The sequence below is a fragment of the Hevea brasiliensis genome, chromosome 1 (assembly GCF_030052815.1).
Source record: "Hevea brasiliensis isolate MT/VB/25A 57/8 chromosome 1, ASM3005281v1, whole genome shotgun sequence".
In the NCBI taxonomy this organism is placed as follows: Eukaryota; Viridiplantae; Streptophyta; class Magnoliopsida; order Malpighiales; family Euphorbiaceae; genus Hevea; species Hevea brasiliensis.
In genome coordinates this window covers 30,483,511-30,509,093 of record NC_079493.1, presented here as the reverse complement: position 1 = coordinate 30,509,093, position 25,583 = coordinate 30,483,511, and the positions used below count along the sequence as shown (strand labels likewise).

The 25,583-nt window shown below is 31.9% G+C and overlaps 1 long non-coding RNA gene and 1 other non-coding gene across 7 annotated transcripts; one reads left to right on the top strand and one right to left on the bottom strand.

Moving 5' to 3' along the window:
• The first annotated feature begins 3,434 nt into the window (after window positions 1-3,434).
• Window positions 3,435-3,541, top strand: LOC131169715 (small nucleolar RNA R71). The gene has a single exon (XR_009140615.1). It is a non-coding gene; the product is annotated as a small nucleolar RNA R71 (small nucleolar RNA).
• A 1,569-nt stretch (window positions 3,542-5,110) lies between these two features.
• On the bottom strand, window positions 5,111-22,885 carry LOC131179191 (uncharacterized). 6 transcript variants are annotated; one of them, XR_009148178.1, is made up of 10 exons: window positions 22,573-22,885; window positions 22,188-22,299; window positions 21,187-21,325; window positions 20,943-21,050; window positions 15,770-15,850; window positions 14,470-15,414; window positions 7,702-7,733; window positions 6,861-6,926; window positions 6,244-6,318; window positions 5,111-5,926 (listed from the first exon to the last, which is right to left on the bottom strand). It is a non-coding gene; the product is annotated as an uncharacterized LOC131179191 (long non-coding RNA). The 6 variants fall into 6 exon arrangements; XR_009148175.1 differs by lacking the exon at window positions 6,244-6,318 and having other exon boundaries at window positions 22,198-22,299; XR_009148176.1 differs by lacking the exon at window positions 6,244-6,318 and having other exon boundaries at window positions 21,187-21,292; window positions 22,198-22,299.
• Window positions 22,886-25,583: the final 2,698 nt, after the last annotated feature.

Below are 25,583 nucleotides of genomic sequence, written 5' to 3'. Positions count from 1 at the left end.
GGGTGAAGTTAAGTGAACTTCTAAGTGGAGTTGATTGAGTTGAGAGTTTAAGTCATACTTGAGGACAAGCATGGAATAAGTGTGAGGAAATTTGATAAGTACTAATTTATTAATTTTACTCCTATCACATTTAGTATTTCTAGTGTATTTTTATGTTTCATTCAGTTGGTTAGGCATTTCATATCAATTAGGCATATTTTTTTAGAGTTGTTAGAATAATTGTGTTAAATGGAGAAATTTTCAGTATTTGCATTAATTTGACATTTGCTGTATTTTTTAGGTGTTTCTAAAGTTGTGGGTCTCCAAATCCAATGCTGTTCAATTCATTGAAAAGCTAAGTCAGAGCACTACAAATAGCAAAGAGGGACCAAAATGAGCTATGGATCTATTACAAAAGCCCACATTTGATGTACCACGACTAGTCTTGGGATTTATTTTATATCTGGAGCTCCGGAGGTCCAAATGAAGCAAACCCATACCCAATTGAACCTTAAGAGCCACATCTACAAATTTTATGAAGGGCTAGAAGTGAGATAAAGCTATTTTGATTGTCAAAAATGGCAATTAAGTCGTCATCATGGGTTGGATACTCTGTCAGACCCAGTTTCGGTTTTTGGCCCATAACTTGGGCTGTAGACCTCCGATTTGGGTAAATGAGTACCCCTTGGAAAGCGAAGAAGTAGGGCTACAACTTTCCTAAAGAAGTCAGAGACAAAATCATAAGGGAAGTGGCTGAAAATCGGCCATGATTGCAAAGCAAAATATCTGTCTTTTTAAATTTTGAAAATTTTCCAAGTTTGGCTCTTATCTTTGGGATTAGGTTTTTTATTATAAAGCATCTCTTTGGCAGCAGCAGAGACAGATCCATTCACACCTTCGAAACAGCTTGGAGACCTTCACAACACCTTTATTCTCCATTCACATTCATAGTTTTATATTTCTTCATTTTATTTTTCTTTTGTAAGCCATGAACATGAGCAGTTAAGTTTTTAATTCAATTCAAGGGATTCTACTTCTTATGCATGGTTTGTGAGACCAGGTTCTTAATTTAAATTATGTCTTTTTTAATATCTATTGTAAAAAAAAAAGCAAAAAAAATTAAAAAAAAACAAAAAACAAAAAGTGAAAAAAAGAAAAATAAATAAATAAAAGAAAACAAAAAAAAACAAAATAAAATAAAAAAAGCAAAAAAATAAAAAATAAAAGAAAAAAAGAAAAAACAAAACAAATATAAAAAAATATAAAAAAAAATTGCAGCAACAAATTTCTCCTCCCTCACACTTAAAACTTACATTTTCCCAATGTAAAGCCAAAATACCAAAAAAAAGAAAAAAAAAATCTTAGAAAATAAAATAAGATAAGAGAAAGAAAACAAATCTGATTGTGGCTAACAAGCCACCCATGGGTTGCCTCCCAAGAGGCTTTAATGTCATTAGATCGACATAGGCACAGCAAACTCGTTAATCCAGATAAATTGGATCACTCAAGTTGAGCTTCTCCACTGAATGCTTCTGAAACCCTTCATAAAATGGCTTGAGTCTATGACTGTTGACCTTGAACACCTTGTTAATTCCTAAACTTTGAATTTCAATTGTAACATAAGGAAACACATTAGTAACAACAAATAGTCCAATCCAACGAGAACGCAACTTACCAAGCATCAGCTTCAATATGAAATTATACAGCAAAACTTTTTGTCTAATAACAAACTGCTTCCTTAGTTTATCATGGAATACCTTTGTCTTTTCTTTATAGATCCTAGAATTCTCATAAGCCTTAAGGCAAATTTCCTCTAATTCATGCAATTGTGATTTTCTTTCTAACTCATCCTTCATATTTAACTCAAAAACATCCTGCATAAATGTATCAACAACATCAATAGAAAAAACAGAATGATCATCAGCAGGATACTTCATGGCATCAAACATATTAAATTTGACTATCTCTCTATCAAACTCTATAGTTAAGATACCCTCATCCACATCAATTTTTATCTTGGAAATTTTTAGGAAAGGTCTTCCAAACAAAATCAAAGCTGACTTTGATGTGGGAGCACTATCCTCCATATCCAGAATGTAGAAATCTACAGGAAAAAATAACTCTACAACTTGCACCAACACATCCTCAACTACTCCCAATGGGTAAGCATTAGAACAATCAGCTAACTGAATAATGACACTGATTTCTTTCAAAAGACCCAAATTCAAAGTTTGGAAAAGTGAATATGACATGACATTAATAGATGCTCCTAAATCTGTCATTGCACGTTCGAATCTAGAATCACTTATTTTGCAAGGAATAGAAAATGAATATGGATCCTTACACTTATGGGGTAATTTTTACTGAATTAATGCCAACACATTTTCCCCCACACTGATCTTCTCATTATCTTCAACTTGTGCCTTGTAGTGCATAATTCCTTAAGGAATTTAGCATACCTAGGAACTTGTTTGATCGTATCAAGTAAAGGTATATTAACCTCTACCTTCCTGAAGGTCTCCAAAATTTCTTTCTCTTGTTCTTCTTTCTTAGTCTTGGCCAACCTGCATGGGAATAGAGGAAGAACAAAATTATTAACCTTATTTAGTTTAGGTTCGTTATTTACCTCAACTTCAGGAACTTCAGACTCTTTTGCTCCTTGCTTCTTTTTCATTGACTCATGTGGAGTCTGGTTATCAACTTCTTTCCCACTCCGCAACACTATAGCACTCGCATTTTCTTTGGGATTCATGATTGTTTGTGATGGAAGCTCTCTAGAACCTTGAGCTTCCAGCTTACTCACAGAAGAAGCTAACTGACCAATCTGCTTCTCTATGTTTTGAATGCTATTTCTGGTCTCCAGTTGAAACTGTTGTGTATTGTTAGCCAAAGCCTTAACAATTTCATCAAGTGACATGCCTTGATTTGAGGAAGGTAGAGGTGGTTGATTCACTTGTGGTCTCTGCTGCTGGCATCGATTTTGTACTGGTTGATTCCCATAACTCAAATTGGGATGATCTCGCCATCCTGGATTATAAGTATTAGAAAAGGGATCATACCTTCGTTGTGGCTGTCCATAATTTCCTACTGCATTAGCATTTTGCATTGATTCATCCTCTTGTCATGCAGGACACATGTCAGTGGCATGACCCGAATCGAAACAAATTCTACATACCATAACTGTTTGCATGTTCCCTACAGCCAATTGTCTCACCAAAGAAGTTAAATCAGAAATCTGTTTCTCAATGTTAGATGTACTTATCTCATTAACCTTCTTAGGTGTGTGATCCATTCTCATTCCAAACTGCTGAGAGTTTACTGCCATATTAGCAATCAGCCTCCTTGCTTCATCTGGTTTCTTGTCAACCAAATCTCCTCCACTAGCAGCATCTATCATACTGCGGTCCATTGGTAGAAGTCCCTCATAGAAATACTGAATCAAAAGCTACTCACTTATTTGATGATGGGGACAACTTGCACACAGCTTCTTAAATTGCCCCCAATACTCATACAAACTCTCTCCATTGTACTGTCGAATGCCACAAATTTCTTTTCTTATGTTGATAGCACGGGAAGCAGGAAAATACTTCTCCAAAAATATCCGCTTCATCTCATTCCATGAGTTGACGGATCCAGAAGGAAGGTAATACAACCAATCCTTAACTGTGCCTTCCAAGGAGAAAGGGAATGCTCGAAGCTTTATCTGGTCCTCTGAAACTCCTTGAGGTTTCATGCTGGAACACACAATATGAAATTCTTTTAAATGCTTATGTGGATCCTCACCTGTAAGACCATGAAATTTAGGCAATAAATGGATTAGTCCAGACTTTAACTCAAAAGCAACATTTAAAGCAGGGTATTGAATACACAAAGGCTGTTGGTTTAGATCAAGAGCAGCCAACTCTTTCAAAGTTCTAGCAGCCATGGTTTCATTTTCGGAATTTAAATCTGAATTCGAATCCGAACTTAATTCCCTTGGAGATTGGACTCCTTCAGATGTACTCGGGATCTGCCTAGCTTGTTTAGCCAATTTTCTCAACTGTTTAGCTGTTTTTCCTACTTCTGGATCAAAGAGCAATTCATCAAATTGAGAGGTTCTTGTCATAAACAAAAAAAATCAAACTGAAAAACAGAAAATTGCCTCAAAACCCTAGAAAATGATAGAATTTTACCTCAAGAGGGTGATGCCAAAGAATCCTACGAATTATTGTTCTTAATTAGAACGTCATTTCCTTTAAAAAAAGTATGAGCCGCCCTCCTAATTCAACCAAAAATCTATTAATGAATAGTAACATCGTAATTTTTACTGAAAACCTGAAAACAGCAACACTTCACAAACAAAGTTAATAACAGAATATCCTAACACTAAAAACACAAAATCCAATAAACTTCAGTCCCCAACAATAGTGCCAAAATTCTTGATGGTTGCCCAATCCACCAAAATTTAACTGAAATTATCAGCAATGAAATATTTTCTAAATGATTGCAATAAGTGGTAAATCTATATCAAACCCTAGAGACTGAACTACTAAATTTCGTACACTTATGTAACAAAAAGAAAAAAGAACAAAGGTTGAGAGGGGTTGTAACACTAAATCAAAAGAAATGAAATTCAGAAATTAAAGAACTAAATTTAAATATGAAACTCTCAAATTAAACAACTTTAGTCCAAGGTAATTCGCGTTCCAATGCATTACTATCATAGACAAAAGAAATACAATTATCTCTTAATGAATACTTAACGTAGATTTACCAAACAGAGAGGTAAAATCCATAACTTCCCTATACTCATCAATTCGAGCCCAACACTCTTATTGACTCTAATTATTAACTGAATTAGTATTAAGCAGTCCTCATTAAATTAATAACTGCTTTAAGAATAGAAACTAGTTAAGCTGAACAATAATTTATAAAGCATAAATCATTTAATTCACCATATTGTTTCCTCATATTATTATCGAAAACTTAGGTCATAATCAATAAAACCTAATTGCTACTTATATTCAATCTTACACAACAATTATGGATTATGAATATGAAATAGTAATTAATCTCATCAAACAATTAGCTAATAGGCCTTTTTAGCAAATCATTTAATAGATCAAAAATAATGAAATCAAGAAACAATAGATATTCAAAAAGATAAAATTTAAATTAAGAACCCAGTCTTACAAATCATGCATAAGAACTAAAATCTCTTGAACTGAATTAAAAACTTAGCCGCTCATGTTCATGGCTTACAAAAGAAAAATAAAATGGAGAAATCTAAAACTATGGATGTGAATGAAAAATGAAGGTGTTGTGAAGCTCTCCAAGCTGTTTCAAAGGTGTGAATGGATGTGTCGAAGCTGCTGTCCAATGATGAGCTTTATAATAAAAAACCTAATCCCAAAGATAAAACTGAACTTGGAAAATTTTAGAAATTCAAAAAGATAGATTCTTTGCTCTGCAATCATGACCAATTTTCAACCACTCCTCTTGCGATTCTATCTCTGACTTCTTCAGGAAAGTTGTAGCTCTACTTCTTAGCTTTCCAACGGATACTCATTTGCCCAAATCGGAGATCTACAGCCCAAGTTATGGGCCAAAAATCGAAACCGATTTCTGATAGAGTATCCAGCCCATAATGACGACTTCATTGCCATTTTTTACAATTAAAATGGTCTTATCTCGCTTCCAGCCCTTCACAACAATTGTAGAGGTGGTTCTTAAGGTTCAATTGGGCTTGGGTTTGCTTCATTTGGACCTCCGAAGCTTCAGATATAAAATAAATCCCAAGACTGGTCGTGACACATCAATTATGGGCTTTTGTAATAGATCCATAACTCATTTTGACAACCTTGGAGACTGATTTGGGCTTTAGTCTCTCTGTCATTTGTAGTGCTCTGACTTAGCTTTCAATGAATTAAACAGTATTTGATTTGGAGATCAACAACTTTAGAAACACCTGAAAAATACAGCAAATATCAAATTAATGCAAATACTGAAAATTTTCTCCATTTAACACAATTATTCCTACAACTCTCTAAAAATATGCCTAATTGATATGAAATGCCTAACCAACTGAATTAAATATAAAAATACACTAAAAACACTAAATGTGACTGGAGTAAAATTAATAAATTATGTACTTATCACGTAGTTATATGTTGAGTGTTGTTACAGCACCCTAAGTGTAGAGATAATATGAAATTTATCCTAAAATAAACATTATTTTTATAATGATTTTACGAATTATTTTGAACAAAATAATCTAGCACTTACAAGTAGGAGCGGAAATAGAACACTTGTTCCACCCGATGGATCAGACAATTTGAAGGATAATAAAGAAATACTAACCTAAATTAAAAAATAAATTAAAAAAAAAACTGTAAATTGTAAGTGGAAGTTTTAGGAAATATATGGCGAGTTAGAATATAATGATAAAGGAGATATGGACATATGTTTGTAAAATGATAGAAAAGATAAAAACCTCAAAAATTGACTCGGTAAACATAAATTTTGACTAAAATAACCTATATTGCATGTCTTCTGCCCCTATGCATGACTTGATCAAGTCAATTTAGTAGCAACCGGGTTAACTATGCTGCTCATCATAGTCAGTTTAAAGGTTCAACACATAACCATTATGTAAGTTGAAAGGGTATGCCATGAACAAGTTCTATAGGCAAATGAAAATTGACAAAACCGCCAACTCCCTTCTAGCTAAGAGCACTCCAAATCTTTCGCCTGTATAAATTTTAAATATTAGTAATGATCTAGGCAATCAATGAAACTAAATAGAGAAAATTTAAATTAAAATAATGCTAGGTGCAGTACATCTTAAATGTCAACTCAAGACAGAATACCATGTGATCATAAATTTTACAAAATATGAATACCTTATTGGTTGCTCCCTGTATCAACTCCTTGCTGGTTAATCAGCAACCCAAATCCAAATCTTTCATCTGCATAAAATTTTAAATATCAGCAATGATGATCTGGGCAGACAATAAAACTAAATAGATGAAATTTAAATTAAAATACTGCAAGCTGCAGCCACAAATAAAAAAGAATCCAATGTTAGATACATAACATAAGAACAATCGAAACAATACTAAAGCCATCAGTACATCTTAAATGTCAACTTAAGACAAAATACCATATCATAATATTTTTTAAACACTGAAATAACATAATGAAAATTTGACTTGCAACATAAAACAAAACAAAGTTTTTCTTAATTGTAACACAAAAAAAAACATAGATGGTGAAAGTCATTTATGTTCAAGTGAAACCTCAATTGAGTTTTCGATATAGAGAAACATTTTCAATACAAAACCCCACGTATTAGAACCTTAATTAATAACAACGACCTCAATGCAATGAAAGACAAATAATAAAATAGTCGAGATGAGCAAAAATCATAAAATTGTAATTTATAAATCCACTATGTAACAGTTAAACACAAATTAGAGAAAAATTATTTCTATCACCTTTTGGTCTCATACTTACTTTTTAAAAATAAATTGTAAAATAAGCAGAATTTAGATTAGCAGCAGTAGTAGTAGAAAGACCATAGTAGGTTAAGTAATGCTCCTTCCACTCTTAAAAAATGTTATATCTAAATTTGTCTAAAACAAAATGATACCAAGATACAATGCCAAATGCAAAGAGTTGATATAAGTAGAGTACACAAATACAATGTCAAATGCAACGAGCTGATAGCAAAAGAATGCTTACGTAGCATTGTAGTCAATTTATGTCTTGAAGACCTACAAGAAAGAAAAAAAAAATACACCTATGCAGCCATGAGAAAATAAGTAAGATTAAAGGCCATAAATGCTGCATTACTTACAGGTACAGAGATTTCTGATTCCTGTCATAGATGGTCGCCAACACAACTTCAAACACGTTATAGCATATACTAAATTTCTCATTTAACTCATCCTCAATTTCTTCAACACGTTTCTGGAATGAGAGCAAAATAAAATGATAGAAATATGTTTTAATACAATTAATGAGTAATAGCAATAAAAGTAAATTTATTAAATAAATTAATAAGAACACCAAATAAAGATTAAAATATTACTTATAGGTCTTTCAGACTTATTCAAATGAAATCGACAATTATGCCAAAACCTGATTACATCCACTTTCTTGTATTGACTTTCATCCCGACCACCACTATTTTGACCCATTTTATATTCCAATACATCTCTAAAAAGTCCTTTGGGTGATACATGAGTCCACCAACTCCACTTGCCATCAAAACGACTATCATCATACCTTCTCAATAGATAATCATTTTTCGTCCACATTAAGTCATAAACTTTTTTCTAAAAAACATTTCCTTTTTGTGGGGTCCCAAAAGAATGGTCTATAAAAAAATATCTGTAAATACTTCCTGTGAAAGAAGCCACCCGTTAAAACAACAAAACTCATGCAAGACTACATAAACAATAATGAATAACACATCTTAAACATATGAAAAATTCTTACTTGTTAATGTACCAGTGCAATTCGTTTATTAAATGCGCAAATTCCTCCGAGCAATATTTAGATCGTTTAGCCGTCACTTGCCAATCAAAGAACTCATCATCAAATTCTTTCAGAGACAATCAAAGCTCAGATAATCCTAGCTGTGTTGATGAAATTGTCTCTGAAAAAATTGGATGATGAGTCCTTTATTTGGAAAGTGAAGGCTAAACGATCTAAATATTTCAATAAAAAATATTGCTAGGAGAAATTTGCGCATTTAATGTACGAATTGCACCAGTACATTAACAAGTAAGAATTTTTCATATGTTGTGTTATTCATTATTATTTATGTAGTCTTGCATGAATTTTGCTGTTTTAACGGATGACTTCTTTCACTGGAAGTATTTACAGATATTTTTTTATAAATCATTCTTTTGGGATCCTACAAAAAGAAAATGATTTTTAAAAAAATTTATGACTTAATATGAACGAAAAATGATTATCTATTGAGAATGTATGTTGATAGTTGTTTTGATAGCAAGTGGAGTTGATGAACACATGTACCACCCAAAGGACCTTTTAGAGATGTATTGGAATATAAAATGGGTCAAAATAGTAGTGATCGGAATGAAAGTCAATACAAGTAGGTGAATGCAATCAGGTTTTGGCATAATTATTGATTTCATTTGAATAATCATTTGGACAAGTACCTGTGAGTAATATTTTAATCTTTATTTGGTGTTCTTATTAATTTATTTAATAAATTTACTTTTATTGCTATTACTCATTAATTGTATTAAAACATATTTCTATCATTTTATTTTGTTCTCATTCCAGAAACGTGTTGAAGAAATTGAGGATGAATTAAATGAGATATTTAGTATATGTTATAACGTGTTTGAAGCTGTGTTGGCGACTATCTATGACAGGAATCAGAATCCTCTGTACCAGTAAGTAATGTGGCATTTGTGGCCTTTAATCTTGCTTATTTTCTCATGACTGCATAGGTGTTTTTTTTTTTTTTTTTCTTTCTTGTAGGTCTTCAAGACATAAATTGACTACAATGCTACGTAAGCATTCCTTTACTATCAGCTCTTTACATTTGACATTGTATTTGAGTACTCTACTCACATCAACTCTTTGCATTTGGCATTGTATCTCAGTAGCATTTTGCTTTAGACAAATTTAGATATAACATTTTTTAGAAGTGAAATGAGCATTACTTAATCCACTATGGTCTTCCTACTACTACTGCTGCTAATCTAAATTTTGCTTATTTTACAATTTATTTTTCAAAAGTAAAATATGGAACCAAAAGGTGATAGAAATCATTTTTCTTTAATTTGTGTTTAATAGTTACATAGTGGATTTATAAATTACAATTTTATGATTTTTGCTCATTCTTTCTAGATTTCTTCCAATCTTTTGATTATTAGCTTTATGCATCTCGACTATTTTATTATTTGCATTTCATTGCATTGGAGTCGTTATTATTAATTAAGATTCTACTATGCAGGGTTTTATATTGAAAATGTTTCTCTATATCGAAAACTCAGTTGAGGTTTCACTTGAACATAAATGACTTTCATCATCTATGTTCTTTTTTGTGTTACAATTGAGAGAAACTTTGTTTTGTTTTATGCTGCAAGGCAAATTTCATTATGTTATTTTGGTGTTTAAAAAATATTATCATATAGTATTTTATCTTAAGTTGACATTTAAGATGTACTAATAGCTTTAGTATTGTTTCGATTGTTCTTATGTTATGTATATGTATCCAACATTGGATTCTTTTTTATTTCTAGCTACAGCTTGCAGTATTTTAATTTAAATTTTATCTATTTAGTTTCATTATCTGCCCAGATCATCATTGTTGATATTTAAAATTTTATGCAGATGAAAGATTTGGATTTGGACTGCTCATTAACCAGCAAGGACTTGATGGAGTTGATACAGGGAGCAACCAATAAGGTATTCATATTTTGTCAAATTTATGGTGAGTTGACATTTAAGATGTATTGCACCTAACATTATTTTAATTTAAATTTCCTCTATTTAGTTTCATTGACTGCCTAGATCATTGCTGATATTTAAAATTTATGCAGGTGAAAGATTTGGAGATCTCTTAGCTAGAAGGGAGTTGGCGGTTTTGTCAATTTTCATTTGCCTATAGACCTTGTTCATGGCATACCCTTTCAACTTACACAATGGTTATGTGTTGAACCTTTAAACTGACTATGATGAGTAGTATAGTTAACCCGGTTGCTACTAAATTGACTTGATCAAGCCATGCATAGGGGTAGAAGACATGCAATATAGATTATTTTAGTCAAAATTTATATTTACCGAGTCAATTTTTGAGGTTTTCATCTTTTCTATCATCTTACAAACATATGTCCACATCTCCTTTATCATTGTATTCCAACTCACCAGACATTCCCTGAAACTTCCACTTACAACTAACAGTTTTTTTTTTTAATTTATTTTTTAATTTAGGTTAGTATTTCTTTATTGTCCTTCAAACTCTCTAATCCATCGGGTGGAACAAGTGTCTTCCATTTCCGCTCCTGCTTGTCAGTGCTAGATTATTTTGTTCAAAATAATTTGTAAACTCATTATAAAAATAATGTTTATTTTAGGATAAATTTCATATTATCTCTACACTTAGGGTGCTGTAACAACACTCAACATATAACTAAGTTTAATTTAAATAATAATAAAATTTCTTTTACCTATGGTAATCAGTTAACACGTTACCACATGACATGACAAAAAATATATATATTTTTTACCTAATCTCATTTCTCTTTATTTTACTATTCCTTTCCGTTCTCTCTCCTCTAGTTGTGTGTGTGTGCGTGTATATATATATATATATATGTTGCCCTTTGCTCTCCACATTTCCTATAGGGATTTGGCCAAAAGGGAGAAAAGTGTTGATGGCAATAGTTTGGAGTTTCTTTTAGAGGCTAACATGGAGAAGAAAACTTGATATACTTGTTTAACTAACTTTGATATTAAATTTAAATAATGTTTATTTAAATCTTTGAAATAAAAGTATCTCGACTACATACTATATTTCAACAGCAACTTTTTCTTTTCCTTTTTAGTTTCAATATTTAAAAAATTATGGAGTTAATTTTTTTTATTTATTTTACAATTTTTATAGGTTATATAAATTTAAATATATGTAATATAAAAAATAAAAATTTTAATTTAATAATATTAAAACTATTTTAAATAATGATTGCTTCGCAACTTCTGCGCAGGACTCAAAACAGTGAACACAGCACAAGAGAATAAAATAGAAAATATTTTTTTATTATGCAATTTTCTTTTTTTTTATTGTAATTTGACTTTAAATTGAATCTTCAATGATAATTAAAAGCAAAATTGTTGTACAAATACCCACCCAGTAAGGAACAAGAGCCACAGAAAAAAAAAAAAAAACAAGAGCCCAGTTTACAAGAAACTTCTTGTTTTCATCCACAACGGAAAACCCATTTGCGAGTCCCTCATTGCTGTTCAATATGTTGATAAAGATTGAAGAGTGGAACGATATGTCTCCTCTCTTGCCCTCTAATCTCTACCAAAGAGCAAAAGCTAAATTCTGAAGTGATTTTGTCCACAAGGTATAGGGCTTGTTGCCCAGAGTGAAGAGCTTTGATTTGAGTTTTGATGAAAGTTGTTGGGCTCTTATGGAAAAGTGAGGGTTTATAAAGTAAATAGTTAACGGATATAAGGGTAATTATCATTGAAAGTTACACAATTTTATGAGTTATTTTACAAAAGTCACTCAATATTAATTTTTTTTTTTAACTCATTGGACTTCAATTTAAGTATCATGTTGGCTATTGTAGGTTTCCATGTTAAATAGGTAAAGTTTTGCTCATAATCATTCAACTTTAAGTTTTTTTCAATACCATCGCTAAACTTAAATTTTTTCTTATAACTCAAAACTCATTCAATTTGATCGAGAATCTTGACCGTGAGACTGCTTGCGAGATCAAAAAGGGATCTAGAAACACCAAGTTTGAGAGAACTCAAAAGTACATTAGGCTAGATGACGAAAGAGTAACTTTAAAAGAGGTAAGAAGGACTGGTCAGAATTCAGATAAGAGAACGGAGAGAAGAAATAATGATCAAAGACACCATGGGCAAGATTGGGATACCACCATGAGAGATCAATGCAGTAACTATGCACTCCTGAATTAATCAAGAGCTCAGGGGCTAATGTGGATACAAAAGAATGAACAAGATATTAGGTGGCCAAGGAAGATGAAGCTAGAGACCGCTGGCCAATGGGATAGGAAAAACATACTGCATATTCCACAACAATTATGGCCATACAACAAATGAGTGCAAGCAACTTAAAGATAAAATTGAAAGACTCATTAGAGAAGGAAGTTTGAGAAGATTTTCTAGAGAGAACCGACCAAATAACAGGTGAAACAGGGAGAGCTCAAGAAATAAGGACCAAGGAAAAGCCAACCCAAAGGAGCCAGTTGGATCATTAACATTATTGCAAGAGGACCAAATTGATGTAAAGCCAGTGGAAAAAGGCAATAGAGTCTAATTGCTCGGGAAATGTGCTTTCCTTTGAAAAAGAAATCTTGGGCAAAGTTCTGATCTTCCTCATTCTTGAAGATTATGAGAAGGTCCAAAAACTCCATTTTAACCCTTTAGTGGTTAATATTTTATTGAACAGGTACATGATTTGATCGGTCCTCATGGACACTAGCAACTTAGTAATAATAGGTTTCCAAGTTAAACATATATTAATTTTTCACCCATAGTCACTTAACTTTAGATATTTTTTCAATAGCATCATTGAACTTAATTTTTGCTTTCTTAAGACTCAAAACTCTCTCAATTTTAATTTGAGTAAACCTAAAATCCCTATTACTTGTAATTGTAGGTGTATAAGTTATCACAAATAAATAAAAGGATAAATTTTGACAACTGTCCCTTAACTTATCTAGTTGTAATATTACAGTCCCTCAACTTAAAAACGTAACATAAAACCCCATCAACTTTCAAATTTTGAACAGTAAAATCCCTCTAACCTCCAATTACCAGTTTTTCAATTAGACACTGACCTGGACAATTCCAGCATAGAGCTTAGTCAATATTTCTCTTTTCTCTTTCAAGCCATGTGTAAATTAAATCTTTTTTCTCTCTATAGACAAAATAATTTTTCATATGTAAAGAGAATAATTTTACACTTTGCATAAGAGAGAAGAGAGAAATGTTGACTAAGCACTATATGAGAGCTATTCACATCAGTTTCTAACTGAAAAATCAGTAATTGAAAGTCAGAAAGATTTTACTGTACAAAATTTAAAAGTTTAAAGGATTTTATGTTACATTTTAAAGTTAAAAGACTGTAGTGTTATAACCACATAAGTTTAGAGATAGTTGTTAAAATTTATCTAGTCCCATACTTTACTTTTGAAAAATAAATTGTAAAATAAGCATAATTTAGATTAGCAGCAGTAGTAGTAGGAAGACCATAGTGGGTTAAGTAATGCTCCTTCCACTTCTAAAAAATGTTATATCTAAATTTATCTAAAATAAAATGAAACCGAGATATAATGCCAAATGCAAAGAGTTGATGCGAGTAGAGTACCCAAATACAATGTCAAAAGCAAAGAGCTGATAGCAAAAGAATGCTTACGTAGCATTGTAGTCAACTAACGTCTTGAAGACCTACAAAAAAGAAAAAAAAAAAGCACCCATGCAGCCATGAGAAAATAAGTAAGATTAAAGGCCACAAATGCCACATTACTTACAAGTATAGAGGATTCTGATTCCTGTCACAGATGGCCACCAATATAGCTTCAAACACGTTATAACATATACTAAATTTCTCATTTAACTCATCCTCAATTTCTTCAACACATTTGTGGAATGAGCGCAAAATAAAATGATAGAAATATGTTTTAATACAATTAATGAGTAATAGCAATAAAAGTAAATTTATTAAATAAATTAATAAGAACACCAAGTAAAGATTAAAATATTACTTACAGGTCTTTCAGACTTGTCCAAATGATTATTCAAATGAAATCGACAATTATGCCAAAAGCTGATTGCATCCAACTTCTTGTGACTTTCATCCCGACCATCACTATTTTGACCCATTTTATATTCCAATACATCTCTAAAAAGTCCTTTGGGTGGTACATGTGTCCACCAACTCCACTTGCTATCAAAACAACTATCAACATACCTTTTCAATAGATAATCATTTTTCGTCCACATTAAGTCAAACTTTTTCTAAAAACCATTTTCTTTCTGTAGGATCCCAAAAGAATGGTTTATAAAAAAATATTTGTAGATACTTACTGTGAAAGAAGTCAGCCGTTAAAACAACAAAATTCATGCAAGACTACATAAACAATAATAAATAACACATCTTAAACATATGAAAATTTCTTAATTGTCAATGTACCAGTGCAATTCGCACATTAAATGCGCAAATTCCTCCGAGCAATATTTTTTATAGAAATATTTAGATCGTTTAGCCTTCACTTGCCAATCAAATGACTCATCATCAAATTCTTTCAGAGACAATTTCATCAACACAGCTAGGATTATCCGATGCAAATTCTTAATGTCAGTCAAATGCCCTTCCATTTCCTTTATAAACAAAGAAACAAAATATTTACTCAAAAAGAAACATGAAACCAACTAAAAATAGAATTAAGATATATTATTTATATAATTCCCACACACAAACTATTTAAATAAACAAGTCAATAAATTATTATAAAACATGCATTGCATCTAACAACGAACAATAACATAATGATCTATTTTAATGTCATAAGTATGCATAAAATATAAAATTAGCACTTACCTTCATATCTCATATTGTATAATTTTACTTCACCATTAACAATAGCAATACCATTTATCCAATTGCCGTGAGAGTAATTAGGATACAACCTCATCAATGATTTGAAAATTCCTCTGCAAAATAAATATGAAAAGATTATAAGAAAACAATTAGTAAATGAATAACATATATATTATTAACAAATTACTATACTGACCTTAAACATTTCTTAAAATCGTGTTCAATATACTTCCACCATTCATCATTTGATTCTCCTTTAAAATTATGGTAGATACAAGAGTACCAACTTTTGAAGTCTAATTTTATCTCTTCTAAAATCACGAAGCATCCATCAACAAATTTTCCTCTGACCGCATGCTCACTCAAAATTTCAGATATAAATTGTTGATATTGTGCGGTAGCAACATCAGGCAACTGTAACACACTACAAAGAATCTTTCTATTTACAAAGTGACCATTTTCAAGTACCATTTTTGATAAATGAGCTTGAGAAACTGCACAAGATTCATTTCCTCTATGTATCCAATAATCAATTTGGCATTTTCTTTCCTACAAAAAAAAAAAATTGAAACAATAGATATAGGAACATTAAAAAGAAAGGTGCTAAACATAGAAATAATTATTAAAAAAATTAATGTTCAAAAAAAAAAACATAACATACCATGCACTAACATTTAATACTGATTTATCAAACAACTTTAAAAAAAATTAACTTTGAATGCCATGAAATATAGCTTTTATAATTTCATTATTTATGACTATATGACAGAAAAAACAAGATTTAGATATTGAAGATGTCAACATGAATACTAAGCAAATTAATTTCTAAGAAGCCTCGTATGTGAAATTCGAATCACCACAAGGATGTTTAGACTTCAAATTTAATTTCTTCAATAAGCCTACAATTTTGCACACATGCAGCAATTATTGGTGAATAAGTCAAAAGAGTTGTTTGTTTTTGTCCTAGCTTATAAAAGCGTGGTTATTTGTTGGGGTCACTTTAGGAGGCTATTGAAGTCATTAAACATGTTCCTATTATTTTATCTTTCTGTTGATGTAATTGCCTATAAAAGGCACTTGCTAAATTGAATAAAAGATAGAACAATAGTTCATTTTCTTCCTTCCATTTGCTACTTTCTACTTGCTGTCATCTTATTTTAAAGTATAACAGTGGTATCAGAGCCTGGTTGAGTGTAAAAATGAAACAACTGTCGGTGAGTGAAACACCTATGAGTAAGTAAAACACAAAGAAGAGAGAGAGAGAGGGAGTACAGTAGCAAGTCTCTTTCTTTCATACAACAATATTTCTTATGGCTTTAGACAATTATGTGCAACCAACTATCCCTTGCTTTGATGGTCATTATGACCATTGGAGCATGTTGATGAAGAACTTAGGTCCAAAGAACATTGGCATGTTGTTACTGTTGGTGTAACAGAACCAGTAGCAGGTAGTACTCTATCTGAAGCACAAAAGGCAGAGTTAGAAAGCTCAAAGCTAAAGAATTTGAAGGCTAAAAATTATCTCTTCTAGGCAATTGATCGTCCAATATTAGAAACCATTCTTTGCAAAAATACTTCCAAGCAAATTTGGGATTCCATGAAAAGGAAGTACCAAGGAAATACAAGGACGAAGCAAGCACAACTTCAAACTCTTCGTGATGAGTTTGAGACCTTGTAGACGAAGTCAAGAGAGACGGTTTCAGATTATTTCTCAAGGACGATGGCCACTATAAACAAAATGCAAATTCATGGCAAGAGGTTGGAAGATGTCACCATCATGAAAAAAATACTTTGCCTAATGACAGTAAAGTTCAATATTGCTTGTTCCATTGAAGAATCTAAAGATATTGATGCACTCTCAATTGATGAATTGCAGAGTTCTTTAGCAGAAGATAAATCAGCAAGAAAAAGAGAAGCAAGCATTAAAGGCAGCAACAAATTCAAAAAGCTATGGTCATGAGAAAGGAAAGCAGAAAGGCAAGAATGGGCATCACAAAAATGAGAAGAGCAGAGTTGGTGATTTTCAAGGAACAGAGAAAGGATGTGAAAAAATCAAATGTGGAATGTTTTCGATACCATAAGTATGGTCACTATCGTTCTGAATGTCAAACTAATTTAAATAAATACCATGGCAGTAGATCTAACTTTGCAGAGACAAGGGAAGGAGAGATAAAAGAAGAAGAGGTTTCTCTTTTGATGGTGTGTCATCCCAAGGAAGAAACTTCCTCAAATGTATGGTATCTTGATACCGGCTGCAGCAATCACACGTGTGGTAGCAAATCGGCTTTCTCTGAATTGGATGAATCTTTTCACAGTACTGTGAAATTTGGAGACAACTCCACTATTTCAGCCATGGGAAAAGGAAAGGTACAAGTCTCAACTAAGAATAACTCTATTCATATTATCAATAATGTCCTTTTTGTTCGAGAATTAAAAACGAATTTGCTAAGTGTTGGACAACTTCAAGAAAAGTGATATGAGGTCAATATTAAAGGAGGAGTTTGTCAAATTAAAGATTCAAAATTGGGCTTAATTGCTCAAGTTTCAATGATAGAAAATAGGATGTTTCCTCTCCATCTTAATAATATTCAACAATCATTCTTATCAGCAAATCAAAAGATGTGGCTTGGCTATGGCATTTTCGCTTTAGGCATCTTAATTTTGGTGGATCAAAAACTGTACAACAGAAGAATATGGAGACAGGTCTTCCTCAAATAACACCTCCCACTCAAGTATGTGAAGAATGTATTGTTAGCAAACAACACCGAAATCCGTTTCCACGAGAAAAATCATGGAGAGCAAAAAAGGCACTAAAACTTGTTCATTCCGACATTTGTGGACCAATAAATCCATCTTCAAATAGAGGTAAAAGATTTATAATTACTTTTATTGATGATTATAATCGAAAGATCAGGGGTTTATTTTTTGCAGGAGAAATCTGAAGCTTTTGTAGCTTTTAAAAGCTATAAAGCACTTGCTGAGAAAGAAGTTAGCAACCCAATAAAAATTTTTTCTACAGATCGTGGCGGAGAATATAACTCACATGAATTTGCAGATTTTTGTGAGACCCATGGAATCAAGAGGCAACTCACAACAGCTTATTCGCCTCAACAAAATGGTGTTTGCCAGAGGAAGCATCACACTATTTTGAATATGGTGCGAAGCCTTTTATCAAGAAGTGACATTTCGAAGAGTTTTTAGCCTAAAGCAGTCAATTGGAGTATTCATATTTTGAATAGATGTCCTACATTTGCCATTCAAAATAAGACACTGGAGGAAGCATGAAGTGGACAAAACCATCAGTAGATCATTTCAAAGTTTTTGAGTGTGTTGCATATGCCCATATTCCAGATCAGAAAAGGAAGAAGTTAGATGACAAAGGAGAGAAATGTGTTTTTCTTGGTGTTAGTTATCAATCAAAAGCATATAAGCTCTACAATCCTAACACTAAGAAAATTCTTATCAGCCGAGATGTTGTTTTCAATGAAGATCAATTCTGGCCATGGAACAAAAATGCTGTTAGAGGAGAAATTCCAACAAGTTTTGATGGACAAAATGACATGGAGGCAAATCTGCCTTAACAACAACTTGTTCCAGTAGCTGCTCATGAAAATGCTCAAAATGAAAGTTCTACAGCTTCTAATCTCCTACCAGCAGCACCAAAATTTGATGAGCAAATTGAAACAGTAGCTAATTCACGTCCTCATCGTGTTCGGAAGAGGCCAACATGGATGTCAAATTATGAGGCAACAAGGATTGATCAATATGAAGATCCACTCATTCATTTTGCTCTTTTTTCAGATTGTGACCTTACAGTTTATGAAGAAGCCATTAAAGAATCAAAGTGCAGGCAAGCTATGGATGATGAAATCACTGCAATTGAAAAAAAATGATACTTGGGAGTTGACCAATCTTCCAAGGGGACACAAAACAATTGGTGTCAAGTGGATCTACAAGACTAAACTAAAGGAAAACGGTGAAGCTGATAAGTATAAGGCACGCTTAGTAGCTAAAGGCTACAAGCAAGAGTTTGGAGTTGATTACGAAAAAGTTTTGCCCCTATTGCAAGGCTAGATACAATCAGATTGGTTATCGCTGTTGCAGCACAGAATTCATGACCTATTTTCCAGTTGGATGTCAAATCGGCATTATTGCTTGGAAACTTAGAGGAACAGGTGTTTATTGATCAACCTCCTGGTTATGTGAAACTTGGAAATGAGCATAAAGCATATAAATTGAAAAAGGCTCTATATGGACTAAAACCAGCACCTAGAGCTTGGTATAGCCGTATAAATGCTTATTTTCAGAAGGAAGGTTTTAAAAAATGTCCATATAAGCATACTCTCTACAGTAAACATGAAGATGGAGGGAAAATATTGATTGTGTGCTTGTATATAGATGATTTGATTTATACAGGAAATGATAGATTCATGTTTGAGAATTTTAAAAGGTCCATGATGCTTGAGTTTGATATGTCTGATTTGGGAATGATGCATTTTTTCCTTGAAATAGAAGTGTCTCAATGTGCTGATGGAATTTTTATTTCTCAAAAGAAATATGTTTGAGAAATTTTGGACAGGTTTCAGATGAAAGATTGCAATTCTGTGAAATCAACAACTGAATTTGGCTTGAAGTTAACCAATGACTCTGCTGGGAGGAAGGTGGATAGCAATCTGTACAAACAAATTGTAAAAAGCTTGATGTATTTGACGGGAACAAGACCTGATATAACATATATTGTAAGTCTCATTAGCAGGTACACGGAAAGCCCAAGGAAGATACATCTTCTTGCTGCCAAGAGGATTTTTTGATATTTGAAAGGTACTATGGAATTTGGGCTATTCTACAAGAAGGGAGGAGAAAAATCAGACTTAATTTGTTTTACAGATAGTGATTATGCCGGGATCAAGATGATAGAAGGAGCACTTCAGGTTCTGTTTTCATGCTTGGTTCTGGAGCTGTTTGTTGGTTATCAAAGAAGCAACCCATTGTCACTTTAACAAATATCAACTACTGAACCTGAATTTGTGGCTGCAACTTCATATGCTTGTCAAGCTATTTGGTTGAAGAGAATTATGAAAGAACTCTATCCTATGAAAGAAGAACCTATTGTCATTTACTGTGACAATAATACTGCAATTAAACTCTCAAAGAATCCAGTTTTACATGGTAGAAGCAAGCATATAGACGTGAAGTATTATTTTCTTAGAGATCTTACAAGGAACAACGCAATTGAGCTTGTTTATTGCAGAAGTAAAGATCAAGTTGCTGATATGTTAACAAAGCCTCTCAAATTGTCTACATTCTGAAACTAAGAAAATTGCTTAGTGTTTGTTCGCCCAAAGGTCACATTGAAGGATGATGTTTCAAAATTTTGTTTAAATTAAACGTTTGTAGACATCAGTTTAAGGAAGTGATTGTTGGTGAATAAGTTGAAAGATTTGTTTGTTTTTTTCCTAGTTTATAGGAGTGTGGTTATTTGTTGGAGTCACTTTAGGAGTCTGTTGAAGTCATATAACGTGTTCCTATTATTTTATTTTTCTGTTGATGTAATTGCCTATAATGGGCACTTGCTAAATTGAATAAAAGATTGAACAGTAGTTCATTGTGTAACAGCAACAAGAAATGAACTTATTTTTACCTCAAAATCAGCTTCAGAAATTTTCGCCACATCTAGAACTAAAGTCCCCAGTTGTATACTCCACAAGCTCATTTTTAGTAGACTTCCTCTCAATCTCAAAATCATCTTCTTCATGTTTTTATGTAACACAACATTACAATAACAATCATTAAGATATATCATTGCATGAAGGAATCATTTAAATAAATTTCCAATAATAGACACAAACCTATTGCAGTTAAATATGATACATCAATAGGCTTACCATCATTCTTTTCATCAACATTCTTTGAATCCACCACCACGGTATGCTTTTTAATATTCTTTTTTTCTTTTCTGCTTCTTCTTACCCTTTTTCTTCCATTCATCTACTGAAATTTGTTCAGCCATTTGATCGGCCTCCTCTATAAAATATGTTTATTAGATTAAAAAATTATTGCATTGAATCATTAATATAATAAAAAAAAAAAGCCCCCATCTACCTTAATGAAGAGACTCATAATCCCCTAATAAAGAAACAATATCACTTGATAGCTAAAGTGAAACAATACTAAAGTGAATTTTAACTCTATTTTTATTTTTGTTCTTATTTTAATTTTTATTTTTATTTTCATTATTTTTATTTTCATTATTTTTATTTTCTGAAAACCATTTGTAATTTAAAATTAAATAAAAAGTTGTAATCACTAAATTAGGCAACGAGAGAGTACCTGTGCTTGAAATAAGCTCAAGAAAACAGAAATAAATAAGACAAAAAATTAAATGTATCTAGGAGAGTGGAATGCAATTACTAATGAAATTACTCACCCAAATTGAAACCAAGAGTACTAATGAGAGCACAGTTGCATATCACAATTAAAACTGACAATACCACTGAAAAACTATAGATTGTGCACTGCTGCTTGATAAATTCCAGCTTAATAATTGCCACAAAAACTGTGGCACACAACCATCGTTCCTTTACCCTCCACTTAATTACTGCTCACAAATTTTATTCTTGCAGTCATTTTTAAGTAACACCAATTTTGTGTTTTATGGTTTACAGCCTAATAATTATATACACAACAAGAACAGAGGCACAAATAAGAAAATCTTAGATAGACAAAATGATGAAAAAAAAAAAAAGCATTCAATTTAGGGAAAAAAAAAGGGGAAAGAAAAAAGAGGGAAAAAAAAAGGATAAAAATTTTGGCAGTATGCATCCAACTGCCACAGTTGATGGTACTCCAACTCAATAACAACTCAATAGAGGAAAATAGAGATTACCTGAGTGTACATCCTCAAGAAAACAGCAGATTCTATGTCCTCCCCAACCGGAAACTCTAGATCTCACTCAGCCAGAACCAGCGATACTAGTCGGTAGTCGCTGACTAGCTTTCTGCAAGTGAAGGAGAGATTAGAGACCAAAGAGAGATTAGCGTTGCAAAGAAATGTTGCAGGAGAAGCAAATCAATGACACGTCGAGGGGAATGTAGGCATTATTATTGTATATAAGAAAAAAAAACGTAAATAAGCCAATCAAATCTAGATTCAAATAAAAAAATTAAATGAAAAAAATTTTTAAGAAAACACAAATAATAATAATAATTCAAAAAAGTATGATAAAGCCATGGCAGTGAGAGATCAAGAATCTGTAAGAAAGTTGATTTACCTAAGCAGATTTCAACTTGGAAAGCCTTCAAAAATGGCATGAAGCTGGAGGGTGTCTCAAATGGGAGATCTGCAAGAGGGAAAGGGAAAGCGATAAAAAGAAACAATTGAGTAGATCGAGCCACAGAGAAAACAGAAAGGATAGGAGTGGGTTGTATATGAGAAATCGTTATTGGAGAGGATTGTTTCCCTATTGGAGAGGATTGTTTCCGTAACCCCATTAGTAGTGTATACTGAAACTGAGCTGCTCCCCTTTCCCTGTCATTTCTTCATTTGGTTTCCGGTTGGATTTCTTTATTTTAAAAAAGGCACATGGACACCACTGGCGCCCAAAAAAGGAAAAAGGTGGTCTGCACCTGACATATGTACGTAATAATGATGGTACTATTAACAATAAATTTAAAATATAGATTAATAATAAATTTAAAATATTTATTTATTTTTATATATTAAAATTAAAAAATATGTAAATTAAAATTATTATGAGCTACGTACACAAGTCCCAGCAAAATTCGAAAATATATACATATTATTTTCATGTTAGGGCCACAGCCCTTTATAAGAAATAAGTGTCACTTTCTTATGATATTATCATATATTAGTCCGAGTGAATGTTTTTTTTAAGTTAATTATTTAATTATATATTTTTTTTAAATTATTATTATTACATGATTTTAAAAAAAATATATTATCAAATAAAAGGCCTTTTGAGATTAAAAGTGTTATTTAAAAATTATTATGTTGCTTTTTTTATAATTTTATTTATGCAAATATAATATTTTAATTTATATTTCACTTTTATATTTTATTTTTCATTCATGAAATATCTTTATTTTTTATAGAAAAATTAATTACTATAATTTATTTGATATTGATTAAATGATAAATATGCATTTTATATAATTGTTACCATTTTAAACGTGCTTTGATTTTTTAGAGAATTTTTCATCATTATTATAATGTTTCTTATATTAAATATGTTTATATATAATTAAGGGAAAATTACAAAAAAATATACCCTATAATTTTACTCTTTTTTCACTTCTAGGTCCGTGGCTTACTTTATGACAAAGTGGTACTATGAGATTCACACTATTAGCAAATGACAACGTTTCATCTTCTCTCCATTAAAAGATACTAACGTGGAACAAAAAGGTGCTAACGTGAAACAGAAATATGATGTTGTGTCGCAAGGGATTTTGCGGTCGCTGACGGAACAACACACAAAGTGGGAAAAGTGAGGAGTCACTTTTTTTTTGAGGAAATTAAAGAAAACCATTTGTGAAAGTAAGTTAAAATAAAACCACTTTAAAAATAGAGATTCTAGGTTCGGGTCCATGAGCGGGTGGGGAGGTGTGTAGCACACCCCCTCTCCTCCTCAACGAGGTTGCATTAAAACTTTCACGTTCTTCATAGTTAGGAGGTTGGAAAGAAATGTTATCCTTTTTTTGAAAGGAATGTTTGATTTTTCACTAATCCGGATTGCCGGATACATAAGTAAAATGAGAGACCTTTAGTGAGTTGTTATTATGTATTAATTTTTTTTTTTAGGAGAATCATCTTACGTATTTGTTAAAATTTAATTTGGGAATCGGATAAGAACTCTCCTCCGATCTCCTTTAAATATTTACTAAAATTTTTAAGCTTGAGAATCGGATAAGAACTCTCCTCCGATTTCTATTTAAATATTTGATAAAATTTTTAAGTTTGAGAATCGGATAAGAACTCTCCTCCGATCTCTTTTTAAATATTTATTAAAATTTTAAGCTTGAGAATCGGATAAAAACTCTCCTCCGATCTCCTTTAAATATTTATTAAAATTTTAAGTGAGAACCGGATAAGAACTCTCCTCTCCTCTCTTTTTTTTTTTAATAGGGATCGATATTTTTTTTTCTTCTCTCTCGAAACTTGATTCTGACTCACGTCCAGTCCCTAAAACTAAGGTTTTTGCATTTTTAAAGGGGGGGGGGGGGCTAATTTTTTTCTTTTAACTCATTGGGTAACTTGTAACGGATACCGGGATACTATTTTTTTTTTTTTCCTTCTTTATGTGGTACTTTACCCCGATTTTGATTTTGATATCTATCCCATTTATCTATCTTAAGGTTCGATTTTACTCTGCCTGTGTTGTCTTACTCAATTGTCTTTTGCATTATTCTAGTGATTTTACTATTTTCCCGACTTATTGTTTGGACTCCCCCTTATGTTTATTATTTTTAAAGAGACCCTTAGACACGGTATACTACATTTTACCTTTATACATTACTCGAGACTAGAAGACTTGCATTCAAAAACAAAAAGATTAACAAAAGAATGGGTGATCAAAAAAAGAAGTAAACCCGTAAGTTTTTTTTTATATTCTAGCGCAGAATATAAACTTAGAAAAGAAAGAAACTACGTACATAAAGAACAAAATAAAAAAAAAAAAATAAAAACACTTAATAAATAAAAAATGGCAATACACTCACGGAGCCAAATCTACTAAACTAAGTATGGAATCACAAAGCCTAATAGAATTGCAGGTTGGTAACCAAGATTAAGGTCCCCGCGAAATAAAGGATGCTTTGCTAAAATGCAATCGGTCGAATAATATAATAAGTTTTAATGATGAGAGAGACAATGGGATGGAGTGGAAAGAGAAAGAAGAGAAAAAAAATGAAAGACAGACAGATAATAATGATGAATAAAATAAAAAGAGAGAGTGATTCATGCACACCTTACACCTCTCCCCCAATAACATGATTCATGAGAATACTTAATGAACTTAACTAACTACCTCACCCATAACTCATTAAATATCCTACAAGGGATTTTAAAACAATTTTCTTACATTTTGGAAGTGGTGAGCATTTTAGTGAGAATTAAAACCATTTATTCAAAGCTTAAGGACTAGTAAAAAATTTTGTCCATTTAATTTTTGCATAAATTTTATAAAAATTTTTTGAGTCCTCCTGTATTTTGAGAAAAAAGTTTCAAAGAGAAGAAAAAAAAAACAAAAAAAAGTTTTCACAA